Source organism: Pongo pygmaeus, chromosome 4, assembly GCF_028885625.2.
Source record: "Pongo pygmaeus isolate AG05252 chromosome 4, NHGRI_mPonPyg2-v2.0_pri, whole genome shotgun sequence".
Classification (NCBI taxonomy): Eukaryota; Metazoa; Chordata; class Mammalia; order Primates; family Hominidae; genus Pongo; species Pongo pygmaeus.
The window spans coordinates 65,756,281-65,774,079 of NC_072377.2; the positions used below are offsets into that span (position 1 = coordinate 65,756,281).

General features: G+C 40.1%; 1 protein-coding gene and 1 pseudogene across 2 annotated transcripts in view; both read right to left on the reverse strand.

Moving 5' to 3' along the window:
- Positions 1–17,799, reverse strand: part of PDE4D (phosphodiesterase 4D) — a 1,555,180-nt gene that overhangs the window by 1,467,838 nt on the left and 69,543 nt on the right. The window lies entirely within an intron of this gene.
- On the reverse strand, positions 7,034–7,900 carry LOC129036183 (protein SET-like; annotated as a pseudogene).

Sequence of the window (17,799 nt, forward strand, 5' to 3'; positions counted from 1 at the left end):
AATTAAAAAATTGTTTAAACGTAGCATCTTCATGTTTTCATTCAACTATACACACCCCAGAAAAACATAAAATGTGGTCAGATTTCTCCAGTCAAACTTCATCCATTCTCTGTGAGAAAGCTAGGTTCAAATGCCTCCACAATCTTGAGATTAAAATGGAAAGTGAGAGAACCTTACATCATTGTACATGTGCATTGGTCAAATTGTCTTTAGGAATTAAAAATCATATTTTTATTTTTTCAATTAACACTGTAAACATGCGCAGCCAGAGGCCTCTTACCTTTGCTGTTTAATTATCCATCTGATTGCAGCTCAGATCAGCTCTTTATAATCCAATTTTAAGAAAATGATACATCTATTTAAAAGCACATATAGCTTGTTTTGTTCAAGTAGAAAGTGACCAAATTCTCCTAGACCGAGAAAAGATTGGCATGTTTGCTTGTGCATGTCAGATTATTTAGTCGCAAAACTGGGAATTATTCCACAGATGTGAATGGATTTCTAATTTATGTCACAAAGGAGAGATTATACTCTTAGGATAAGTTATTTACTTACTCATTTTCCTAATTTGATTTCAACACACATGAGAATTTCAAGTCAGGAAAGCATTGCCAACAATGCTTCACCAGAGACAACCAAAAAGAGATCATAAATGTCTTATTAGCTGTAAATAATGATAAAAATCAAATCTTTGGGAATATAATTACAGCTGGTCTAGCTTAAAGGGTTTTACATTTATATTAGCCCAAGTAAATCACAGTATACTAATTTTAATTTATACATTAAAGTAGGTTTGTTGTACTTGTTGCCATAAATTTCAAAACAAGAAAAATCAAGAAGGATCAACTTCTTTATTTTTTTTTTTGAATCACATTTTCCAATTGTAAGGTCCATAGCTCCTCCTTTTCTGCCTGTTGACAAGCGTACTTCTCCTGCTTTCTAACTAAATACGCTCCTCTCTGCAGTAACTTGTCTGAGCTTGTTTGTCATAGTTCTTACTGGCAATTTCTAAGCTAACTTTTCATGATCTTTTGAAGAAACAACGTATAAGTGCACCTGTGTTATTTTATGTTCATGCCTCCCCCTTGTTTTCTTTCCTTGGCACCATAGAAGCAGACATACATGTCTGTAACTTATGATGGCTTATTTATTATTTTTACCTGCATATATTCAGAAACTATTTTTAAGAAAAGGACTGGACTGATAAATCAGAGCTAGGAAGCCTGGTCATTGTGTGGGCTTGGACAAGTGATATAATTCACTAGACCTATATTTTCAGGTGCAAAATGAGGAGGACCCTGCCAGAGAATCAATCATCAAAACTGCAACAACTCTGAAACTGTATGACTCTCCAGCTCTTTGACTTGGGACTTCACACTTAGACGTCATTTGTTACTACTTTAAAAGATGGTTGGTTCCATTGTGGAAGACAGTGTGGTGATTCCTCAAGGATCTAGAACCTGAAATACCGTTTGACCCAGCAATCCCACTACTGGGTATATATCCAAAGGATTATAAATCATTCTATTATAAAGATACACGCATGTGTATGTTTATTGCAGCACTATTCACAATAGCAAAGACATGGAATCAACCCAAATGCCGATCAATGATAGACTGAATAAAGAAAATATGGTACATATATACCATGGAATATTATGCAGCCATAAAAAGGAATGAGATAATGTCCTTTGCAGGGACATGGATGAAGCCAGAAGCCATCATCCTCAGCAAACTAACACAGGAACAGAAAACCAAACACCACATGTTTTCACTCGTAAGTGGGAGCTAAACAATGAGAACACATGACACAGGGAGGGGAACAATACACACCAGGGCATGTTGGGAGGCAGTGAGGGGAAGGAGAGCATCAGGATAAATAGCTAATGCATGCGGGGCTTAATACCTAGGTGATGGGTTGATAGGTGCACCAAACCACCATGGCACACATTTACCTATGTAACAAACCTGCACATTCTGCGCATGTATCCCAGAACTTAAAGTAAAATAAAATTAAAAAATAAAGATGGTTGGTCTTTCCCCTGGTAGATATAAACACAAAGACGAAGCGGCACATACGTGAGTGGGGAGTGAAACAAGAGAGAAGGGGTGGGGGAAAAAAGTGAGAGAGAAAGAAGGAAAAATGAGGCAAGAGAGACAAAAACCCAGAGACAAGGCAGGGAAAGGGTGGGGAACAGGGTGAAGAATTTAGAGAAAGAGGAGAGAATTTGGGAAAACAGAAGAGTGTATACAGTAAGAGAGCTAAAGAAGAGGTCTAATTAATAGTATACAACCAATTATAGGGTATAAAATTTTAAAATTATTGCATGCATTTTTTGCATGTCAACAAATACCTACAGGTGTTAGTTTCTCTCCAGATTCAGAAAAAGCAAAATACTTGGATATTGAAGTGCTAATTTTAAATGTCTGTAAAAATTTGTGAGGGAACAAAGTTATTTTCTATTATGAATTTACTAAACATTAGATGACATTTTAAGCCATCATATGTTATCAATAAAAATTAGCACAAGAGAAATTCCAGCACAGGGCACAGGATATAGTAGGCAACAATATACCTTAGAGAGAAGAAGGAAAATGAGAGACAGAGGAAGGCTCTATTTTAAAATGACATAAATCATCTTCCTGATCTTGAAGACTAATGGAGACAGGGAGAAAGGATAAAATATGCCCATGCAAAATTGCCTAGACGCTGAACAAACAGCAAGTACAAACTACAGTAAAAAGTTAAATAACCAGAAAACTCAATTAACTAGAATTCTCAATTTTCTAGAACACATCCACACACCTTTACAGTCCAGTATTCAAGAAGACAACTTTACAAAAAAATAAAAGATTTCAATGTTCATGAAATAATAATAGCAATTACCACCACCACCATTAGCAACTCCCTAGGAATGTCTCTGGAGAACAGTCACATCTAGTACCTACAGCATTAGCGTCCAGAGAACAATAACCACTGTTGTTCAACATGCAGACCAGGAGGCCATGCAAGGACCTCTGCAATCAAGCCTAGTTACTCAAAGTAGTGCCTGCACTTCAAAGTCAATGTGAGTTGACTGCTCTAAATGGTTTCCCACTGGAGAGTTTGAAATGTCAGCCCATGCCTAAAATTTTTGGAGTCAGGGGTCTCCAGCCAGTAGCCCACTCCCTTCTCTTCTCTTCCCCACCTTCAGTTCTTTTCTGCAGTGAGGGGCCTTACACACACTCCCAAGGACACCTCAGCCCACACATCTAAGATTCATACACAGCCCCACACTCTTTGGTCCTAGGAGTGCTCCACACAAGAGGTACAGTTCACCTTTGGGAGATGAGACCCCAAGAGAGACCCACGTAGGCCCTGGAAGTCATCTTGGGATCACTTAGGTAGGAATTGTGGGGTATCAAATGGTTTAGAAGAGGGAATGGGGTGCTTTGGATTGACAATATCCACATGGCTCTGCAGAATCCTCTCCCCATAAGGCATGCCACAGTAGAGGAAGACCAGCAGGGCCTTCTAAAGCAAGTAACATGAGAGAAGAGCCTCTTTCCCCAGGTTTAAGGGTGCTACTGTTAATATGGCATTTCTGTCTTAACCTAGGTTAGCCAGGAAATCTAATTAGCCATATCTCATTCCATGCAGCCAGACTGAATAGTATTTGGTCGTGCTATACAATGAAAATAAACAACCTAAGCACTAAAATTACTATAACTCAGGTGGTCAAATGATTTTGGTTTTAATACCCTGGAATCCCTGCCCAATTAGCACGAGAGGATGAATTTTCTTCAGCAACAAACCCCTAAAAGCCTCATGCATACTGCTTAAGAATAAGCTAGCACAAAGAGAATCTTTACTCTCAGTGACCAGAGAGTAAAGTTTTTGTCTCAACTTCTCCTTCCTTACTCTCAGTCTACAAAACATCATGCAAGGCTGACCCAAGGCCAGAAGCCAAATTTAATGGTGAGCCTCCTCTCTTGTTCTCTCTTCTTGTAATACCTCATCCTGACATGCCCAAGTTATCCTCTGTAGGAACACAAGAAGATCCACTTTCCCAAAACAGTGTCCTATACCTCTGTTCCCCACTCTCTACCACCTGATTTTTTTTTTCTTATCTTTTTGGGCTTTAATCTGGTCACGGTCAACTAACTAAGAGAATAAACTACTTACCATATACTAGTGAGCTAGTGAGTGTTATCAGTCGAATAGGGTCATCTACCCAACTTAATTAACATTGCAAAAATGAGGTCAGAGCAGTGGAGGCACACAAGCTCCTTGGAACACTTCGAATAAACTGTACAGCCTGCTCGACCGAGAGACCACCACACATAGACACAGTACAAGGAATATATAAAAGAGACAAGAGACTCGTCCTAATAGATTTGCAGTACAGCTGAGAAACAGAATCTATATAACATAGAAAGAGCTTTAATAATATTATAAAATAACACAAGGATACAAATCAGTGAGTAACAAGGCCTTTTTCCCTCCTGTTTTCTAATGTACTCCCAAAAGTCTCATCTGCCATAAGCTTTCCCTGAAATTTTGATTAAGAGATAGAAGGCTTGGCCTGAATAGTAAAAGAAACAGCTTGGAAGAATTTAGACACATTTCCTTCCTTCTCTGCTTCCTCATGTTTCCTGTCCTTAGAACTTAGGCCTTTTCAAGGATGTTTGGAAGTGTTCCCTGCATGTTCATGTGCTTCTGCTACCTCAGTCTTACTTTTATTACTATAATATATCAGGGCCCTCAAGAGTTATCTTTATTCTTCCTATGTAAGAGTGAATAGTAATTTCATTTCAGTTTTTCCAGCTGCTCCTTTACATTGTTCTGCCCCAAGACTTCAAAAAGATAGGAAACCCTTGAAGTCCTAGAATCCTAGACTCAGAGTCAGAAAGCACACATTCTTATTCTAGTTCTAGTGCTTAGTAGCTGTGAGGAAAGTATTTAACTCTTCTGAGTCTGAATGCCGTCTGTAAGATGGCGGCCTGTTTCAGCAAATGCCAAATCAAATCCCTTTCTGTGAGAGCAAACAACACGGTGCTGCTTAATAGGCATGGTTAATGTGAGCACTTGTGGCAGATATTCTCTGCTTTGGAATTTCTCTGAACAAGATCCGATTGATTTGTTTATTCAGTTAACAAATATTTTATTGAGCACCTAATATGTATCAGACTCTCCACTGAGCACTTATTAGAACCACTGGAGCTATGAGCCATCCAGTTGCTACTGGACAGTTTCTATTTTCAAATTACCACTTTTCTAGTGTTCTCCCTTTTGGAGAATAGTTAAGAATATGTGTCATGGCCAGGCACAGTGGCTTACACCTGTAATCCCAGCACTTTGGGAGGCCAAGGCGGGTGGATCACTTGAGGCCGGGATTTTGAGACCAGCTTGGCCAACACAGTGAAACCCCATCTCTACCAAAAGCACAAAAAAATTAGCTGGGCATGGTGTCACGTGCTCGTAGTCCCAGCTACTTGGGAGGCTGAGGGAGGAGAATCAGTTGCACCCAGGAGGCAGAAGTGGCAGTGAGCCGAGGTGACACCACTGCACTCCAGCTTGGGCAACAGAGTGAGACTTCATCGCAAAAAAAAAAAAAAAAGCAAAAGAAACAAAGAACGTGTGTCATGTTGCTTGCTTAAATTTTATTTGCAGCATTTTGGAATGAAGTGTGTCCCTCTCCTGGCTTCATTATACATCAAAATTCCCACAGTTAAAGTTTTTTCAAGACATATAAGTCAGCATAGTCGCTAAGAAATTCTCCCTTGGGCTTGATAGAAGATAATTAAAATATATCTGGACTTCATCAAGTTTAGTTTTTCAGTCTGTCACGGGAGGCTGGAGTCACTAGGGATAAATTAAATTATTAAGAATGAAAGTTTCCAATAGTGTAAGGAGAGACGTGGTAGTGAGCAGCACATCAAGATAATGAGTGAGCACACGCACCACACACCAGGACCCATGGATACTGCAATCCATAAGTGCACCTCCTCAATATGCCACCTTTGAAAACCAAAAATGTAACAAGCAAATATCAGAATAGTCATTCCTGCTCAGTGGAGTCCCTAGCCACAGCCAAATAAAAGAAGACTAGCTTCTTTGAAACTCGGAAACAAAGAGCACCTTTCCAGTGGACAACTAACTAAAGTGGTGTGATTTTGGTATAAGTTTGTGTGTGTGTGTGTGTGTATTGTTTGTGTGTGTGTATGTGTACACATTTAGTTTTATTGTAACAAAGCAACTTGTACTTTTCACATTTAAAACTGAGCATCATCTTTCCTTTACAGTGAAACAAAAAGAAAATTTAAAAATAAGCAGGAACAAAATTACAATAGAGAAAGTCAATTCCAAATAAGATCCTACAGGTTCTGCTGATTCTCCCATTGAGTGGCAGGGCTCAAGTCATCATTAGGACAGAATTTATTTTAAAAGTGTCATCTTAAACTGCAAAGATGTCTGTCAAATATCACAATAAACATGCCAAAGGAGAAGCCATGTTGTCAAAATGCCCACTTAACCCACCCAAACATCTCAGATCCACCCTTTGCTGACCTTCTATAATCCCATTTTGTTTTTTAGTTTTTTCTTTTTTTAAACAAGAGAAAATAGACAGATACATGTTGGTAAATGCTAACTGTCCATATTCACATAGAGACACCGTGTACTCTCTAAGCCCAAGATACAGAGAAAGGAGGGAAAAAGCTAGAATTCTATGCACTACTACATAGGGGCCTAGCACCCTCCAGCTTACAGCAGAACGAAGGGAGCAGGTTTTTCTTTTTTCCCACAGAGCTCGGTGGTGTTGATTCCATACAGTTTTTGTTCAGACAGAAAGGGATAAAAATGAATTTCAAACAGAAAGGCGTAGAGACACTTTTCCCATTGGATTCCACAATAAGTTGAGAACCACAGTGTAGAGCAAAGAGACCTCAACAACAGGGCAACAGAGCACAAGAGGAAAAAGAAAAGACTGGAACTTGCTCCCAGGGACTGGAGAAAATTTTTAAAACAGGAAAGTTGGAACCTATCAGTGTTCTAGTAATCATCTTTTCCTTCATTCTTCTCTCCTTCCCCCCCCTTCATCATCATCTTCATCTTCTTCACCTTCATCTTGTCTTCTTCATCAAAGCTTTTTATCCTTCCTCCTCTTCATCATCACCATCATCATCTTCTCCTTCTCCTTCTTCATCATCCATATCGGGAACCAGGTAGTACTGTAATGAGTTTGACCAAATATCATCTTTGGTGACCTCTCCTAACTCATCAGCACCTGCACCAGAATGGCCAGTAAACCAGGTAAAGAACCTCTCTGGTTCCTCATGCTGCCTCTTCCTGCTGACTTTATTCTGCATTTGACTTGAACGTTTCATCAAATCCTTTCCAGATTTCCATTTCATTTCAGTGGACTTTGAAGATTGATCACCACTCTCATTCAGATGAAATTCTTTGGAGGGAAGTTTATTTTCAAAGTAAGGATTTTCATCAAAATAAAAATCTATTCTGTAACCTGATTTAATATCTTCAAATTCTGTCATTTCAACTCCGCTCACATAATGCAGTGCCTCTTCATCCTCCTCCAGCAGGGCAGACACTTGTGGATGGTTGACAAATATTGTTACCCCAAAATTTGGGATTTTGGCGATCAATTCTGACATCTTCTGAAAAACTGGTTGGCAGAGTTTATCATATTTCTGTTCTACTTTCAAAATCTCCCCCTGGCTTGTCCATTAAGTCTGTCTATTTCATTTTGTACTTCATCAATGCGTTCAATTGCTTCTTGCTATTCTTTTTCTCCCTTCTTCAGCAAGCCTGCAGAGGCCAATGTCTCCTCCGGTCCCAGAGCAGGAGGCATTCTTGGTTTCTTCTTTTGAGCGGGAGTGGAGACTGGCATTTGGGGGCCATGCAGCTAGGGAAGTCCAAGAACCAGACTACAAGTCTCCTTGCTCATCTGGAAGCAGGCAGAACACTCTGGTATAAGATTTATTGGTTAAAAGTGAGCAATAACACATGGATATTTGAAGGATCCCTTTACACTATTAATTCCATTCTTAATTAATAGCATAAATGTCCATTCTTAATTTTATAAATGCAGAACCATTTATAAAAATGGAAAAGCCATAGCTGTTTGGATCCCCCAAGGAAGCTAATCTACCCACCAAGATAGAACAGGAGTTTGTAAACATACCTTTGGCGTAATTGTTTGATAATTTATTATATAATAGTTAGTTCTTTAACAAATGGCTTTTCTTTTCCCTGATCTACATTAATATTAGAAGGAGAATGAGTTCTCTCAAAAAATGGGAGAAAATGCAGAAAATAACATTATTTTCCCTTCAAACACCCATCTTCTCCATATGCTTATGATGGGTGACAGAAAGAGGAGGAAAATCAGGCCTCCCAGGGAATACACAGTTGGGGGAATCCCTGCCCCAAACATGCATAGGCAGGGCTACCATGTTGCACAATCCCTTTGCACAATTATACTCTTGGCAAAATTTACCTCCAGGACTGTGCGGTGCACAATCTGCCTGCTGTGCACAGGGACTCTATCTGAAGGCACCCAGTAATCCATGAAGAGGAAAGTGCACCTAGCCCAGCGAAATAATATTGTGTTGCCCTGCGGGCTAGTTCAATCCAAAGGGAGTCAAGGAAAAGAAAGAGAAAGTGTTCACTGACTTTAATAATTATTCAAGATTCAGAAGTATCTGGGAATTATAAAATATTTGATTCTGTAATCACATCAGAGGAAAGCCTTTCCATTTGACTGATTCTCCAGCAAACCAAACCACAGAGGGAATGGCTGAGCAAACAGTTTTCCTACCTCCATGCTCACACACATGGTAGAACATACCAGCAAACAAAAAAACATTCACCAGACTTCAATTGATGAAACACACTGGGAAGAGGTGCCTTCCCTTTGGTTGACTTTAAAAACATTAACTGATATAGTTTAAGTTTTTGTTTCAACCTGCAAAATAGAGTTGTTACCTTAAATATATGACATTTAAAGACAAGGAATTTCTATCAGACCAGATGAAGAATATGCTGGACCTCAGTCTGGTGACCAAGTGTTATTCACATGAGAAACGTTCTTAACCCAAACACTTCAGAATGGCATAGGAAGCTTGCTTTACTGAGATGCTCAAGGATGTGTTACAAGCAGGATCTCTGAAAAGCAGGAGTGAAAAGGACAGGGGGCTGATGCTTCAGAATGCCCTCTCCTGCCCTTCTCCAGCCATGCCTCTCCATGGAACCAGCAGTCTGCAGGGCTGTGATACACACCCACCTGCAGGGACAACTTCCCTTCTAGACTTTTCCCCAGGTACTCATGACCCTGGGATGTCCTGCCCCAAGTGCTCCGAAACCAGCTTCCAGGGCCTGTGTGGGTCTTCACCCTCCCAAAGCAGATCAACTCACAAGTGTGCACACCCCTAGGCCTGAGGGGTGTTCATGGGCAGCTAGTGGATGTGGGTGTGAATAAAGTTGAATGAGCAGGCTGGCTCATCCACACACATTCTTACAAGCATCCTCCAGTTGCACAGTGGAGCCAGGGCAAGAAGAGAAGGAATAGGTTGTGGAATAGGGGGTCTTGTCCTGGGCCCTCAAATGTTAGGGGTGAGCCTGGAATGGGATAAATCATATAACAAAACAAGTACTATTCAGTGATCCAAAGAAAAATCTCCTCTCTCTGTTTCCTATCCTCACGGTGACCACATAAATGGAGTATCTCAACCAGGACACTGGGGAGCATGAAAGGTATCTTAACTAGGTGGGACACCAGCTCAACAGGTGAGGCCAGGACTGTCTTGCAAACTAGGATATAAAGTCATCCCAGCTACACCGAACTGTAGAATAGTGTCTCCCCTTATGATGATCATTCACTACCACTGAGCCCAGAGTTCCATAAATCACTGCCATCCATTGGCATCCAGCATTTTCCTCCTCGTTGGGTTCTTTTCCTCATTAGAGAGTGTTTGTGTTTGGTGTACCCAAGAAGTAAATAAAACCTCATTTTCATCACATACAACAGACTTTGGGCATATAATAGAAAGCATCATATGTGGTTCCACCTTCTGTAGTTTTCCTACAAAGTTTGCTCAATTTTTTAAGTTTGTAGGTTGACATTCCAAATAAAAGGGGTAGAAAATAAGAAGGAAACCCGTGAAACCAGAGAACCATCGGAAACCCCTGCAAACTCATCAGAGAAAGTTGGATCTAGGGATTCCTGCAGGAGGTAGAAAATCAAAGATAAATAGTATATGGAATTTTAAAAGAAAACATTGTGGATGGCCTTTTCTGGAGCCCAGCCTGCGCTAAGCCTATGCATACAGGATTTAATCAGGACTAGTCAGTGCAATCCAGACGTGCACACCCTAGATGAGGGAGTTTCTAGGAAAGTCTATGGCCACATCCTTGGCGTCTAGTTAATGCGTCTCCCGTGCTGCTTCTTGGCAAATTTCAGTAGCCTGATTTTATCTCATAGCTCTTGCACAATACACACACACACACACACACACACACACGCAATTTCTACAGTGCTTCCAGCCAGTGCTACTGTTCACCATTATTTACACTAGCAGCTCTTAAACATAACCACACATCACAGTTATCCTGGGAGCTTCTCTAACATACAGATTCCCAAGCGGCTCCCCACAGAGACTGAATCGGGAGGTCTCGGGTGAGGCTGGGACTTTTCTACCCTTAGTAAACAAACAATCCAGATGACTATAAAAGCAAAACATTCTAACCCCTGGAGAATCTCTGCTAGAGCAGTACAGGCTGAATTCCATCTGACCAGCATAAAGTCATGCCATTATGCTGTTTTTCTTGGTCTATTCCTACTTCGGGGTCTTCCCAGAAAGAGCTGAAGATGTGCTGCCCAACACCATGGAGATGAGGCCCCACAATAAACAGCTGTCCTTTCCTGCCACGGCCAAAGCAACCAACTGCCAATTCAAACACGTCCTGAAATGGCTCTCTATTCATTGACTTTCATGAGAAACTACTTGATCTTTATTAAGAAATAAAATACACACATGCAGCAAGTTATGAAAATTTTAGAATGGTTCCTCTTTTTTATGGACAGTCTTTAGTTTCTAATCCAACAATAAAATGATTCCTTCAAATGAAATTTTAACCCATTTCTTTCCTTCTTTCTCTCTCTCCTCCTCCCCATCCCACACACACTCATACAATGATCTGTGGGCTTTTTGTTAAATTAGTGATTCTCAACGAATAGAGGCCCAACCCTTCCAGAAGAACACATCAATGTCTCCAGGAAGCCATGTCATTTTTCTGTTTGTGAAAATGAACCAAATGTTTTCAAAGGGAAAGAAACACTGCCAGCCTCATCTTTGATTCATCCAGAATACAGATGGGAGAAAATTATAGCAATCAATCAACTTGAATTTCATGTTTTACAAATGTTATAGTGTGATCAGAAATAAGCCAAAATTTATAAGTAATTGGCATAGAAGAATTAATAAAATAAGTAAAATTAGAGAAATGCTATCAGGTAAAAATCCCTCCTTAACAGTAGAGAAGCAGATTATGAGAATCCAGTCATCACTCTGGATATTATCATCACAGGCAAAAATCAGCTAAGTCAGCTGTTGACAGAGCAGAGGAAGTTAAAAAAAAACTCTACTCCTCTGGCACTGTTTTGAAGTTCAGTGATACTCAGCTTGGTAAGTCATTCAGTGCACTGATTGCTGCTTCCCCTGGAAGCAGTCAGTGCCTGTCTCCTGTGTTACTCCCACAGATCTCAGGGATGGGGCCATTACAAGACAGTCCTTCTGATCTTGGCTGCCAAAAACTCAACATAGCGTGATAGTGATGCCTCCTCGCCAAGGGGGAAAATCAGTGCTAAACATGGTACCCAAATTTCCACTCATCATACTGTGGTGGCATTAGAGGGTATGGAGCTATAAAAGCTAAAAAATAAAAAAGCAAGGCCAGGCCAGGCATGGCAGCTCACGCCTGTAATCCCAATACTTTCGGACGTCAAGGTGGGAGGATGGTGGGAAGCCAGGATTTCAATACCAGCCTAGACAACAAAGTGAGACCCCATCTCTATAAACTTTTTTTTTGTTTTTTGATTAGCAAGGCATGGTGGCACATGCCTGTAGTCCCAGGTATTTGGGAGGCTGAGGTGGGAGGATTGCTTGAACTCAGGAGTTCAGGGCTGCAGTGAGTTATAATCGCACCACTGCACTCCAGCCTGAGTGACAGCACAACTTCATCTTTTAAAAAAAAACAAATAAATAAAAATAAATAATTAAATAAAAATTTAATTTATTAAACGCACCCGCTTGCTTCCTGAAATCATGCCAAGCTGAAGAAATATCTCTTCAATATATTGGTCCTTGGCATTATTTCACTAAACTATTTCATTAAACTAACACCTCATTCCTCTTGCTTTATTTTCTTTTCACTATGCTTTAGATCATTTTCCTAAGGTAGTTTAAAAGTGAAACTAAATGCTCACCCTCCATAAGTCAAGACTTCCATAAAACATAAGACATAACATACATATTATTCCACTTGTATAAGCATAAATTTGACATGAAATAGCTTGAAATAAAGTTTGGAGGGATGTGCATGGTGACATTCCCATTGGTTCGTTGAAGATGGTCCAAGATTTCTGTTCCTGTTACTTACCTCTTTTCTACTAGAAACATTAATTATTTATTATTTGTATGCTCATCAAGCTTTTAAAAAAAGGGTGGGAAATATTGAAGTTACTTACCAATGGAAGCTATCAATATCTGATATTATAATTACAGAGACTCCTCAACTTACAATGGGATTATGTCCTAATAAACCCATTGTAAATTGAAATATCATTAATTGAAAAATGCATTTAATATACCTATGCTACCAAGCATCATAGCTTAACCTAGCCTACCTAAACATGCTCCAAACTCACATTAGCCTACAGTTGGGCAAAATCACCTAACACAAAACCTACTTTATGATAAAGTATTGAATATCTCTTGTAACTTTAAATGCTGCACTGAAAGTGAAAAAAAAAAGGAAGAGCAAAATCAATGGCACAGAACAATGAAGGGACACAGTAATTCAACAGGAAGGGAACAGTTTCTACTGAATGCATGTAATTTCACACCATCATAAAAATAGTTGAAAAATTCTAAGTCGAACCATCATAAGTTGGGGACTGACTGTATTTCAAAACTCTAGGAAAAAATGGCTGTTAGACTTCTGACTATATCATTTCTTTTGCTATTGTTACCCATTGTTTGTGTGATCTGCCATTGCCAAAATGCATCTACCAGGTTGAATGGAAGTATTTGTCCACAATCTTATTTTAAAACATAGGAAGGAGATGGTCATAAATGAGAGGTTACTTACCCTCCTGAAACAGCCACTAATTCCGCAAATTGGCTGCTTGTTGTTCAAGACAGAGACCCTCACGGATAAAGTAAATAACAATTTATCCCATCAATGAATTGAAAGATGCATTCATTTAAAAATTACTTGATATCACAATTGGCATTTCAATTTTATAGTTCTTCTTGCTCTCACTTTTCATGGAGATTGTACAACAGGAGGCAGATACCAAATATGTTCCCTAAGAAAATTTAGAATGGCTCTATTAATCTCTCTCTGACTTCAAGACAATGTTTAAAAATAAATGTCTGGCTTAACATTTTACAAATGCATCTTTTTAAACATTAATATTTTTTCTGTGCACCACAAGAGAGAAATTTTGTATTGGGAATCTAAGTCAGGAGCAATTCAATGAGACTGAAATCACCCAAGACAGCTTCCATCTCTTTATCTCCATCACATGGAAGATTTCTTGATTACACTTTGGAGCCCATTATCAACTAGGATTGTCCCATTTTCAAGATCTGCCAGTCTCAAATTTTTCAACATTTCCTACTCTTTCTCTCCTGTTGAATTTATCCTGCCCCTTCATTGTTCTCAGTAGTTGATTTTGCCCTTACTTTTCTTTGTTCTTCGAGTCTTCTTAAACTGGGATACAAATTCCCAGCCCACTCCCACCCAGTATAGGCCCTTGTCATGGAAAAATATGGCATATATATTTTAGGTGTCTATTTACTGAGAAATCAATCACCTACTACTATCTACTACTTTATTTTAACAGATCCGCACTGGAATTTTAAATATTTTATTTTATTTTATTTTATTTTTGAGATGGACTTTTGCTTTGTTGCCCAGGCTGCAGTGCAGTGGCGCGATCTCTGCTCACTGCAAACTCCACCTCCTGGGTTCAAGCGATTCTCCTGCCTCAGCCTCCCGAGTAGTTGTGATTACAGGCACACACCACCACCCCCAGCTAATTTTTGTATTCTTAGTAGAGACGGGGTTTCACCATGTTCGCCAGGCTGGTTTTGAACTCTTTACCTTGTGATCTGCCTGCCTTAGCCTCCCAAAGTGCTGGGATTACAGGCATGAGCCACCACTCCCAGCCCTGGAATTTTAAATATTTTAAAGTTAAAACTTAAGACTTCAGAATTTTCCAACTTCTAAGAGGCTACCTGGAGCCTCAGAAATATGCTTTCCTTCTTCTCTGTCATTATGGATATTTCACAGGAAAAGTTTGGAGCATTAACCTAGCTTGTTCAGCCTCCTCTTGCCTTCACAGCCTATGGTCAACCATCTCCAACTGAATTCTCTCTGAACTCTGAGATTTCCTGGTATTCTTAACCTTTCACTAAAAGTCATACTTACACTGGCCCAATCCATTTCTTCTGCCTTAATTCTGGGGTGTCACATTTTCTCTATTAGTCTGTTTTCACACTGCTATAAAGAACTACCTGAGACTGGGTAATTTATGAAGAAAAGAGGTCCAATTAACTCACAGCTCCCCAGGCTTAACAGGAAGCATGACTTGGGGGTCTCAGGAAACTTATGATTGTGATGGATGGTGAAGGGCAAGCAAGCACGTCTTGGCATGGCAGAGCAGGAGAGAGAGAAAGGGGATGTGCCACACATTATTAAATACTCAGATCTCATGAGAACTCACTCATTATCACAAGAACAACAAGGGGGAAATCCACCCCCAAGATCCAATCACCTCCCACCAGGCTCCTCCTCTGACACATGGGGATTACAATTTGACATGAGATTTGGGTGGGAACCCAGAGCCAAACCTTATCAGTCACTAAGGAAAATCCCATGATAATACCTTGTAGAACCAAGCCACTCAACCAGTCCAAATGCTGGTCCTCCCTCACTAGACAGTCCCCTTTTTCATCTCTAATACACATCCTAACTTTCTTTCTTTTTTTTTTGTTTTTTTTTGTTTTTTTTGGTTTTTTTGGTTTTTTTGAGACAAGGTCCTGCTCTGTCAACCAGGCTGGAGTGCAGTGGTATGATTTCTGCTTACTGCAGCCTCTGCCTCCTGGGCTCAAGCAATTCTCCCACCTCAGCCTCCTGAGTACCTGGAACCACAGGTGAGTGCCACCACGCCTGGATAATTTTTATATTTTTAATAAAGATGGGATTTTACCATGTTGCCCAGGATGGTCTTGAACTCCTGAGTTCAAACAACCCACCTGCCTCAGAAAATGCAGGCATTACAGGCATGAGCCACCATGCCCAGTCTACATCCTAACTTTTCAAGTCCTTTCAGATTCTCAAATATACTTCTAACTTTTTTAACAAACAGCTTCATTGCCCACTCAACAAAAATTGAGGCAATTCTAGGTGAATTATCTCAATTTTTCCTTCCTTCATATGAAATGTCATAGGTCATCACACACAGTCTCTTTCTCACCTTCAGTTTTTTTTTTTAAGACTCAGCATTACTTTTTAGGTAGCTGGAACTATAAACATGTGCCACCATGTCTGGCTAACTTTTTTTTCCTTTTTGCAAAGGTGGGGATCTTACTATGTTGCCCAGGCTGATCTTGAACTCCTGGACTCAAGCAATCCTCCTACTTCAGCCTCCCAAATTGCTGGGATTACACGCATGAGCCACCCACTGTTCCCAGCCTTCCCTCCAATCTTGAAGCAGTGTCTCTATTTCTTCCTGAGACCAGTCCCTCCAGCCATGCTCTTGATTCTAACCCTGCCAGCTCTCTGCATCCCCCCACGATTTCCTGCATCTTCAAGCCTTTGCCTTTACCTCCTGGATGACCAAGACAATTGCCTCTTTTGGAGAGAGACCATTTCTTTATCCTGTTTCTTTCAAAGTTGTCCTTCCTTTTATTACCAATCTGCTTAAGAGAATAGCACACATTTATAAAATCCATGTCTTTCTTCCCATTCTTCCTGAGCCCCATAAGTAAGCACCTGTCCTCACCAAGCCAATGAACCATTCTCACTATGGTCACTAAGAAACCCACTCATCACTATCCCAGGTCTCTGCTCTGAATTTGTCTGCCTCATTTGCCTAAAGAATGGCCAAGTCCTTCTTAAGCCCTTACTTCTCTTCCTTTCCTTCACTCCACCCCCTCCTGTTCTGTCTCCTACCTCTCTGACTGCTCAGTCTCAGTCACCAGCTCAGTCACCAGCTCCCAGTGACCAGCTCCCCTTCATCTTCATACCCCGGTCTCAGTCTCAGTCATCAGCTCCCCTTCATCTTCATACCCCATAGGCAACATTCTCCAACACTCAGCTTTTTCTTCTACAGCTTCTCTCTTAGTGACTGCATATATCACATGTCTTCAATGATCATCTCCATGTAGAGGGCTTTCAATTCCAGAGCCTCCAGCCCTTATCTGTTTTATTGCACTTTGCTTTATTGCACTTTGCAGATACTGTGTTTTTTTACACATCACAGGTTTGTGGCAACCCTGGCTGAGCAAGTCTATCAGCACCATTTTTCCAACAGTGTGTGATCATTTCATGTCCCTGTCACATTTTGGTAATTCTTATAATATTTTAAAATTTTTCATTGTTATTGTATTTGTTAGGGTGATATGTGATCAGTGATCTTGGATGCTACTGTTGTAATTGTTTTGGGATGCCACAAACCACGCCCATATAGGATGGCGAACTTAATCAATGAATAATGTGTATTCTCTAACTGCTTCACTGACTGGCTTTTCCCATAAATCTCTCCTCTCCTCGGGTCTCTTTCTCCCTGAGACACAACAATATTGAAGTTAGGCCAATTAATAACCCTACAATTTCCTTGAAGTGTTCAAGTGAAAAAAACAGTTGCACATCTCACTTTAAATCAAAAGCTCGGAATGAATAAGCTTAGTGAGGAGGGCAGGTTAAAAGCCAAGAACAGCCAAAAGCTTCTGTGCAAGTTAGCCAAGTTGTGAATGTAAGAGAAAAGTTCTGAAAGAAATTAAAAGTGCTACTCCAGTGAATACATGAACGATAAGAAAGCAAAACAGCCTTATTGCTGATATAGGGAAAGTTTGAGCAGTCTGAATAGAAGATCAAACCAGTGACAACATTTCCTTAAGCCACAGCTTAATCCAGAGCAAGGCCCTAACTCTTCAAGTCTACAAAGGCTGAGAGAGGTAAGGAAGATGCAGAAGAAAAGTTTGAAGCTAACAGAGATTGGTTCATGAAGTTTAATAAAACAAACTGTTTCCACAACAGAAAAGTACAAGGTGAAGCAGCAAATGCTGAGGAAGAAGTTGCAGCAGGTGAACTGGATAATCTAGCTAAGATAACAAATGAAGGTAGCTACACTGAACAACAGATTTTCAATGAAGGTAGCTACACTAAACAACAGATCTTCAATCTAGACAAAACAGTCTTATATTGGAAGATGCCACCTAGGACTTGCATTGCTAAAAAGAAGTCAATTCCTAGTTTCAAAGCCTCAAAAGACAGGCTCTCTTGTTAAG